General features: G+C 35.3%; 1 protein-coding gene across 12 annotated transcripts in view; it reads right to left on the bottom strand.

The window, feature by feature from the left end:
• Nucleotides 1-10961, bottom strand: part of LOC144970340 (transforming growth factor-beta-induced protein ig-h3-like) — a 99859-nt gene that overhangs the window by 18646 nt on the left and 70252 nt on the right. The gene's annotated exons all lie outside the window — the stretch shown is intronic.

The following is a 10961-nucleotide window of genomic DNA, read 5'->3' as shown; positions in this document are numbered from 1 at the left end:
TAACGTATCGGTTTAAGGCCTTAGATTTTACCTATTACAGCTATATTAAACAAGGGAAATAACTGCGTAAAAATATATATTTTCTTCATATTCATTGTATTAGGGAAAATCAGGCTAAAACCGTGCACATTGGGGTTTTAATCCTGAAAATTGGCATATAGGTAGCTATGACCCGTATAAATAACACCTGATATAGAACCACTCTGGCAATTTATCATAACAGTGCGTGTTTCGCACTTTTATTTTTTCCTATATAGCATTACTTATCCGAGGAAATAACCACGACAATACAATGTGCGTTCTAAAACTTTAAATACACCGGTAACTATTTACGGTAGCTAACTGATGGTTATTTCGTGTTGTAACCAGTAGATAAAATCGGGAGAGGAGTGAGTGGGAGCGATGGAGAGAGAGAGAGAGAGAGAGAGAGAGAGAGAGAGAAAGAGAGAGGAGAGAGAGAGAGAGAGAGAGAGAAGAGAAAGAGAAAGAGAGTGAGAGAGAGAATTTTACTCATTACTGTACTGACCTAACACCCCCCCCCCCCCCTCACACACTCACACACACACACCCCGCATCTACATAAGTCTGTGCAAGGCAAACCGGACCTTAAACACTTCCATCAGGTGCCGATAAATTCTCTCTTACATGAACACTTGATGAGTTTTTGGGACACTTTTGACAATTCTGGAAATAAGCTCCACAGTGTTTCATGTCAATCGATACATTTGTTGCAGGGTTCTCTTCTATAAAAGATATAATGTTAGCAAAAGCTCGACCTCTTTCAAGAACTGTGACATCATCATTATCATCAGCAGTGACATCTTTTAAAGCTTGTTTTTTTTAAGTATCGTGCATAACAAGTTTTATGGTATAGGGCGGTAGTGTGCCTCCTGAGCGACTAAATCTCCTCCGGCAATAAATGACAACATATCAGAATCTTTGATAGATAACGCTATTTCACGAATAATTTCTTCTGTCATTACAAAATGGAGTACTCCCGATGCCATGTTTTTTTTTAAAAAGCACGTTTGTTTATTATAGCCAATCTCTAATGTTGAACGTTGTCTCATTGTTCTCGTGGGTTGCGAAATATATTCATTCGGTGACTCCTCCAAGTCAAATGAGGAAGTTTGGAATTCTTGTAAAGCAATTATTTTAGATTTCTTTAATTCTAATCGCCTAATTTTGTTGGCATTAAATATTACACGACAATACTTATGCAACTTAGTATAATTTTGTTTTAAACTTTCAATAATCTCATTTAGAGGGACATTATAAACGGTCTGTGTTATCTTGTTGGCATATCAAACACTTGTCCCAGTCTCTGGGAGCAGTTCTTTTTGCTATTGTATGTGTATCTGAAATCATGCAAACGCATTCCTTTATTAGGCATATGCAATATTCTTTCATAACTCTCTCTCTCTCTCTCTCTCTCTCTCTCTCTCTCTCTCTCTCTCTCTCTCTCTCTTTCATCATCAGCAGGCAAAATGTGTGCAGCGCCTTACATAAGGACACAACAGTACAAATAGGACATTCTCCCATTGTCCCTTTGAGGTAAATAACGTAAAGTAAATAACTTGCCACAATACAGCATCATAGTGGTTGATGATTATGATAATGATGATAATTATAGCAATGTAAGTGGTATGCTGACTCTTTACTGTCATCAAGCTTGACTGAAATAGGTTTTAACTCACGTAAAATGATTATAGCAGTATATTTGGAAAGAAAAGAAAACAAGAGGAGGGGAGAAGGAGCGCTGTCCTTTGTCAACACCGGTTATCGGCATTTATTGAGCTGTGTTCTGCTAGTCTGTTATGTCTACCCCTCTGCTCGTCTTCCCGTCTGCCCGTCCGTTTTAGAGCAATTGATTATACTTATTAAATCAGATGTAGAAAAAAATCTCATATTATTATAGAATATTGCTCGCTAGACGTCCTTTAAAACAAGTGAAATTGAATAATATTTACGATTAAATAATTTGTATAGTTCGTGAATCGAAAGTAAAGGGAAAGGAAAACATCCGCTTCGACGCTAAAAATAGTCACCAATGGGAATCCCAAGGATGACGTAAAATAATCTTTTGTCGGCTTGCCTCGAAAGTTTACACAATAAAAATGAAAGAAATTATTGTCGTCCATTTCAAAATTTTCTAATCTTAAAAACCTTGTATCTCAACTAATACTGATCTCTCAGAGTGGTTCTATATCATAAATTATAGGGTTTTTCATATTCTACAACATATGTAATTTTCATGCTTTCAACCTTGTTTGCACAATTCAAGGGTTTTTTGGGACCTAATTCCCCCTACTATTTGTTTTGTTTTGATTTTGCTCGTGCTTAAACGAAATAAGTTTTCAAACTTGCAAAGTAACTGACTGATTTGTTTACAAAACAGTTTCTCTTCTGGCAACACGTGATTAGTGGTGATTGAAACTTCAATAGCATTTCAGAATCGAACTGACTATTCCAAATCTTTACCAATCGAGCTTGAGCACTTTGGAATCGCAAAAGTCATGGCACTAGTTTTGCGGTTTCGTCGATTATCCGAGAGTGGAGATATGACAACACGCGAACCTGTAAAAAAATTGTTAGCTATTCCTAGACAAGAATGCTAAGCCTTTACATGCGGTTATCAGGAGGTCTGAAGTTTGATCCCCATTCGGGGCAGCCTGATATTTTTGGGACTTATGTTTTTGACTTGTATTTTTCTTTCTGCTTTCTCTCGCATTGTTTCATATACACTTCTTTAGATAGCTACTCTCCGGAGACTTTATTTTTGCATCGCACACGCCTGGAATCGAACTCAGAAAAAGTGTGGAGCCAGCACTTGTATCAATAATGATGTGAAAATAGGGTATGGAGAATTACCAGATGAAAACAGAGAATAAAAAGTCACGGGGTCAGTGCCAAACTCAGGATCTAATTGACACGACACCCTCCACTTGGCCGAGAGAAAGAGATAGATAGATAGATAGAGAGAGAGAGAGAGAGAGAGAGAGAGAGAGAGAGAGAGAGAGAGAAAAAGGACAACGAGGGGTCGCACAGCCGACTGAGCTATCCGGTCATACAAAAATATAGCTTTCAAACTTAGTATCAATCATGCGCCCCTCTACTCTCGATTACTGTGGGGACCACTACGAGGCTGGCTAACAAACCCCGCAAACTCTCTAGACTATACTTGGCGAGAAAATTAAACTATCCGCCCTCCTCTGTATGAAACAAGACACAGTTACATATTAACATATAGGATACACATGGAATAGGCCCGATATTGGGTTGAACAAAATTCAAAAACAATGTGGAGCGGGCACTTGTGTCAATAATGATGAGAAAAATAGGTTATGAGAAGTGCCAGAATCAAACCTTTTCGGCAGGCGAATGTCATACCACTAAACCTCAAATACACATACTTATGTACTCGAAAAAGGAAATCTATTTTGATATCATTTGAACTAAGAAATATGTGGAATTTCTTTTCAAACATAGCAAAGTTTATCACTTTCTAAACAAAGATAAAGCAAATTTTCAATGATTCTGTCCCCAGATAACTAATTATAAAAGTCTTGTGGCGAGATAACAATGAATCGTGTATCTAACTCTTCGTAAAATATATTATCTTATTATTTTTGATGCCCTTTTTTCTGTTTGATTTGGTTTTGTTTTGACTTTTAGAGATACAACCAGGCTGATTTGAATTGTTAACTAGTTAACTGCCGTACTCTGGAAAAACACATATTGAAAAATTTGGCCAGAAAACTCATCCTTCAAACAAATATCGATCGATTTAAATGACCTTCAACTTGGTAAAATCTCTCAAACCTGGAACCTCGCAAGGTCCCATGTTTGAGGGTTGTTGATAAGATGAGGGTCATCTAATTCGATCAATATTTGAAAAAAAAAACCCACAAAAAAAAAAAAAACCCAAAATACTTGAGCTTTTATATAGCGCAATATCCATTTAATGCTCTCAAAGCGTTTTACGAGAGGTTCCTAACCAACAACAACATTTAACATGTAGAACGAATCATGACGCCTGTTAGGCTATAATACATTTTTTTCCGACAGAGACAACGCTGTTAACGGCCAGCAACTCATTTTACACCTGAATACGGTGAGAGAATGTGAGTAAAAGATGAAGGATGAATTTTCTGGCCAAATTTTTAAATATGTGTTTTTCAAGAGTACTGCACTTAACTGGTTAAAGGGAGTTCATCGCTGATAAATTGGGGAGAAAAATACAAGACACAATTTTTTAGCTCAAGACACCAGCCAGTCATAAAAACTGAGAAAAACCCTTTTAAAAAAACAGAGTGATCTCTGTTTTCGTATATGCTGGTTTCGTTTACTTAATTCCGTGTTCCAACTATAACCGAAACCGCATTGACGAAAAGGCATTACATCTACACATTAATAGAAGGAATGAAGTTGACTTCACTCAGTTCTTTGTTATTGTTTTTAGTAATTAGTTATTTATCATATCAAACAGACTATAAATGTTAAAGGTTACACCCAGTTTGTGTGTTGGTTTGTATAACTTAAATGGCTGATGTTGTGAATATTTTACCTATACGCATAGCATCAATAAAGGTGAGAGGTTAAAGGTTAAATACAAATATTTTTATTAGTTCATATATTTGATCTGGCGCGCAGGATTTGTGATCATTTCACTTTAACGCATAACATTAATAATTAGATGGATAGGCATATTTAAAAAGAGAGAAAGAAAGAGAGAGAGAGAGAGAGAGAGAGAGAGAGAGAGAGAGAGAGAGACAGAGAGGGAGAGAAAGAAAGGGGGCAGGGGGGGGGGGAGAAGGGATTAAAGGTGTTAAGAAGGGTGATTATGTGCGTATAAATGTACAAGAGTACGTGTTTTAGCTGATCCAACACTAATAACTAAAGCTGTTATTTGTAAACAACGTTGGCAACTATTAAGTTTTAGATAGAATACACGATTAACAAAAAAACAAAAACAAACATGTCTATAGCCACCAAAATAAACGAAAGCAAATTACGCTAATTTGGCGGAAGGAAGCAATAAAGGACAAAGTAATTTATACCAAGGCACGCCACTTCGCTCTTCTAGCGTTACATAACAACACAACACTGCCATACTCGGAAGAAAAAACCCCAACAAATTAAAAAATGTTGGCCAGAAAACTCATTTTTCAAATATTAAAATGACCCTAGTCTTGTTTACTAACTCTCAAAACTGGGCCTTTAATAAAGTCACTGGTTAGGGAGTTGTTGACAAGATGAGAATCATTTTAATCGATCAATATTTGAAGGAAGAGTTTTCTGGTCAAAATTTCTTTACATGTGATTTTTCAGAGTACTGCAGAACAGGTCATTGCTCCCAAAGGAATGTTTGTTTATTCTTGAATGTTGTAACGTTTTGTAAACCCACACATCGTGCCCATGCCATCAGTTGGTGTACTGAATGTCGTAAAATCGATTAAATTATCGTTTTCAACAAAACGTCTTGGTATTTGTAACCCTCCACTGGCCCGTAACAGACCAATAGAAATCGTAGCCAGGTAGACTTGTGTGACATATACCAAGAAGTTATTTTTAATAATAAAAGGAACAAAAGGAAGTAAGATAAAAAAAAAAGAAAAAAAAAGGTTTTATCTAATTTTACGACATTTAGCAGCCTATCTGATGAACACAATGTTTGGGTTAAACAAATGTTACTTTAAAAATAATATTAACATGCAAATAATATTAACTAGAATGCAATCTGTTGCGAATAAGCTCTGTTTAATATTACACGCGATACCAGATAATGGTACTTTTAATCGATTGCTATGTGAAATAATAAGTGTCAAACCAAAATGGAACCAGTGGTATGTTATGATCTAAAAGTGTATATAAAACACTGCAAGTGAAAGCAAGAAAGAAAAATACAACAAACAAAACAATCCTAAAAACCAATCTTCCTCGACTGGGGATCGAACCTCAGTCCTCCTGATTACCGGTCAGACTTGCTACCATTACACTACAACCATAGTTTTACATTATACTGCATTGGGATTTGAGATATAAAAAAAAGAAGGGGGATATTAGTAATACATTAAAAGCAGGGCTTAGATTAAGGATCAAGTTAAAACCAAGCTCGCAAACGATGTCTGGAGTATTTTAAACTTTTCATTAATTCTAAGTCGTATTGAAGCTTGCTTAAAAAATAATCTGAATACAATGCTTTATTTACACGAACTTTTATGGCAATTGATATCAGTATTATGGTTTTCTTGCCATTATATAATAATATGTCAACAGTATCCTCAATGTGCAAGTGACCTAATAATGATCTGTTTCTCTTAAGATCTTTGCGTCACAGTCAATCGACTGAAATGCCTCAGATCCTTTCACCATTTCTGTTGACATTTATTGTTTACATGTGTAGCCGACTTTACCCGGGGAGGAAATGGACGCCACCAAGCTATACAAGTCCACCAAGAGGATACATGGAAGACAGTTAACACAACTCTTGATATCCCGGATTGGTCATGCCCCGGTAGATTAACGACAGCGCTTAATGGCGGAAAGTGGTGAGATCTGTATCTCGTGTATTCCCCCCCCCCCCTCCCCTTCCCCAACCCTCGACGATCATCAGATTATAGGATTGACGATGATGATGATGATGATGATGATGATGATGATGATGATGATGATGATTTTGATGATGATGGTGATGATGATGATGATGTGATGATGAGATGATGATGATGATGATGATGATGATGATGAGATGATGATGATGATGAATGATGATGATGATGATGATGATGATGATGATGATGATGAATGATGATGATGATGATGATGATGAATGATGATGATGATGATGATGATGATGATGATGATGATGATTCTGAGCCGACTTGTGCGGTATTCGTTAAACATTCCTACTGTGGCGTTTATTGTGACCAAAAAAATGATTGTTAGAAGTGTGCAAGTATAATTATCATTATTATTTTGCATTTTTATTGAAGGCAGCGCCGATGATATATATGTTTTGTTGACATCCATGACAAGTCAGGTTGAAATGTCATTCAGCAACGAATTGCTCTACAACCCTCCTCTCACCTTCTCTCATGCATATTACCGTGATATAATACGATTATATTTAATTATCCTACGAGAGCCTGATCCTGTTTCAAAACTTAGAACTCCGCGTACAAACGTAAACAATTTACATAATATATACCCTGGCAATGCTGTAGAATGCTATACAAATATTTATTTATTCATTCTATATCTTATATTTAAAAACACCATTAACAAAAATTATCTAAAACAATTTTATTAAATACGCAGGTTTCATCATTTGAAAAAAATAGTGCATAGTTTCTTTTATCTATATATAATTAACAATTTTACAAATTCTAAGTAATGAGTGGGTGATATTCTTATGTTATCCCAATATCAGTGGACGAAATTATCTATTTTATCCTTTTGGCCACTGTATTTCTATATCGTGATAGTGATATTTGCATATCAATTGAAATATTGTGGGTTCAAAACTTGGGTCAAGATATTTCTCCGATTGAATTATTCTCTCAAGCGTGATATTTTAAGAGCTGGTATTGCTCCCTCTTCCCTCTCTATCTACCAATCTATCTATCTATCTATCTATCTGTCTACATTCTGCTCTGATTACACACTGAACTGCAGGTACAATATTATTGGCATAATAAGAATAAGACGTGACAAAACTATTTCCATCCATCCATCCATCCATCCATCCATCCATCTATCTATCTATCTATCTATCTATCTATCTATCTATCTATCTGTCTACATTCTGTCTATCTGATGCATACCTCTATGACGTCTATTCATCTATCTATCTAATATCTATCTATTACTATATCTATTATCATTCTATAATTTTATCTATATATCATATTACTATATATATATTATATTATATTATATTACTAGATATATCATATTATATATATATATTATATATATTATATAATATATATTATATATATATCACAGGCACACACACACACTCTCTCTCTCTCTCTCTCTCTCTCTCTCTCTCTCTCTCCCTCTCTCTCTCTCTCTCTCTCTCTCTCTCTCTCTCTCTTTCTTTCTTTCTCTCGCCCATTCGCCCATTGACCTTGTTATAATGTCTCAATACTGAGACCTCAAAGTTTCATTCCTGTTTGAAATCTGTAGATCTTTTTAATGGACCGATATTTAAAGTAAAATTATGTTCTGGTCGGAAATGAAAGAATAATCTGCATTGTCAAATCATGGCAGTCCTTGTATCCTACCCTTGACTGGGCACCTCTACATGCAGTTAAGTGGTGTGTTAAAACGAAAATTAATGGAATATGCATGCTTTCATTCAGGAAGATTGTTTCGAAAATGTTATAACATAGCAATCTTCTCAGTTTGTTTGCCCCCCCCCCCCCCCCAAAAAAAAAAAAAATCTGCTCCATCCAAGACAAATTCTTCATGAATTATTTTTATAATAACAAAATATGACATTAAGTTGCAAGTAACATACGAATTCAATACTCCAAAACAAATAAAATACGTTTCAGGCAATGCCTATTGTTCAGCAACTACAAATGCAAATCGGGATAGCTAAAATGCAATTTGGTATTTAGATAAAAAAGAGACTATTTTTAAAATTGAACTATTGGCGTCAAAGGGGTATTAATGGGTTCAAGTCCCACCCGCTGCATTGTGTGGCCTTGAGCAAATCATCGGACCTTTGATCACGGGGCGTCTTACGGAGATTCAGCGTGGCTTTAAACTTAAAGACATGTTCTCGTTAGAAATGATAAAGAATAACAAAACAAAAAAAAAAGGAACCCAATCTCCCCCCCCCCCCTCCCCCCAAAAAACCCCAATAAAAAACAAACAAAACAAGACAAAAAAACAAAAACAACAACATATAAATAAATCTTTAGAATAAAGAAAAGAAAACAAGTGTTTGAACTCTAGGTCAATGATATCTGGAATCGTGAAAACCGATACTGCCAGGCAGCGATTAATACATGGGTTGATTATGCCAACGTATGTATCAAGTGACATAATCATGTATTCGAGGAGAGACTGTATCGACTCGATTCACTGGCTCATAAAGGATAAAAGCAACTCACAAACAAACTGCAAAATAATATGTATTATGTAAGAACGGAACGAGCTCATATTGGCATCTAGAACAACAACAGTATGGAACAGTGCCAGGAAATAATCTGAGAGCGTTTGTGATTCGCGCTTTCCCAAGTTAAAGACATTTAAAGCATTCCATAATAACTTTAGCATCTGGGAAAGAATCATTTCATTGCCACCTTCATTTCTGTTATTTTCTGTTCAATGCCTTATTGATCGTTATACAGAGATTAATTATCTATTTCAAAGTGTTACTTTGTGATATGAAGTTCCAAAGTTGAAAGAAAATGTAGAAACAGAAAGAATATTGATTCTTAAAAGTTTGGCGTCCTCACCTTTTGCAGAATTAATGGGCTGTATTAATTTCAATTTTGATTACTCATTTGAACTTTAATTAACAATCAATGACATCTATAAGTAGATTCTGTTAGCAATTCACGTCCTCTATTCATTCTGCTCATGATATCCGTGCCACCTTCTTCAGTTAATATTTATACAAGATTTCCTTGTTTACTCTTAACCTGATGCCATTCATTATTCCTTGCCGAGATGTTTGCCATTATTTAAAAAGGTGAAAGCATTCAAAAGATTGTTACTGACTGAAATCATTAAATAGATAAAAAGAAATCATTGTTGCACGGACATACAAGTGAAATATTAAAACCCGGCACTGGCACAGAATGTAATGCCAAGGGGAGGGGGGGGGGAACATATTCTTTTTATTACAAAAATTAAAATTACAAGAAAAAAAAGCCTAGACGTGCTGCCATTGCATGTTTCTTGACTGCTATCATCCGAAAAGAAGAGTTTGAAATACGAATTAAAGTAACATGTCTTAGAGTCGTTCCTCAGAATTTTGAGACAATATTTTGGCAGGTAAATCAATCTTCTTTTCTGAATAGATCTACATGCCTCATTTGTTTTAATTAAAATGATGAAATTTTCATTTCTGCAGAGAAAGGATTAGAGAGTAGTTGTGGCACCAGAAAAAAAATTAACAGAGCACAACTTAGAATAATTTTACCTTTGATTTTCGTCAGGGACGGCCGCCAATTGCAATGTTACAATTAAAATGTGCACACATTATTTGATTAAAGAAATTAGAAACGTAAGAGGGGAGACGTAGGGGGGGGGCAGGGATAGGGAGGTTGTGATACAAGTAGTATGAATTTACCAATCTAATAAATTGCTAATAACTATATCTATTATCCCAATATGTTACAGATGCCATTGCTCCTCCCTATTCCGCTCTATCACATACGTTAAAGGTCATTAGCATTATCATAAAAATTACAACTTATACGGACTAAGGGCTTATATTTCTGGGGAAAAAAAAGGATTTTAATAACTTCGAAATTTTCAACAACAAAAATAATCAAAGCCCCTGCGTCAGCACATAAAAAAATGTAGCAAGAGATTGCGTTTACAAGCTTGTTCTTTTGTCATAATTTTTGTTACCCTAACAAATATGTGTGTCCGTAACTTTCACTATTTATATTTTATTTTTCGGAGGCCAATATATTCTTATAATTTTGACAGTGGTTTATTATTCCAGACTTCCAGCCGTCTTTTGTCAGTCGCATCTCAAAAATAACCAGGCGTACCACAACTGTTAGAAACCGCAATGTTCCAATCTTAAGTTCAGTATCCTCAAAACAAAACAAAAATAGAATTTTTTGTTAAAATAAGCAAGCAAAGATTGATATTGAATGTTAAATGCTTTTCTGCTTATTTACTGGAAGATGAATAACAAAACTGCTAATGTTTAATGGAATGTTAGATAGTTTTAAAAAGGCCGAGGTGTAAATTTTGATATATTT

Source organism: Berghia stephanieae, chromosome 4 (assembly GCF_034508935.2).
Source record: "Berghia stephanieae isolate SIO BIC M18660-M18661 chromosome 4, UCSD_Bste_1.3, whole genome shotgun sequence".
Classification (NCBI taxonomy): domain Eukaryota; kingdom Metazoa; phylum Mollusca; class Gastropoda; order Nudibranchia; family Aeolidiidae; genus Berghia; species Berghia stephanieae.
Note: the sequence above shows the minus strand (reverse complement) of the source record. Positions and strands in the feature narration are given on the sequence as shown.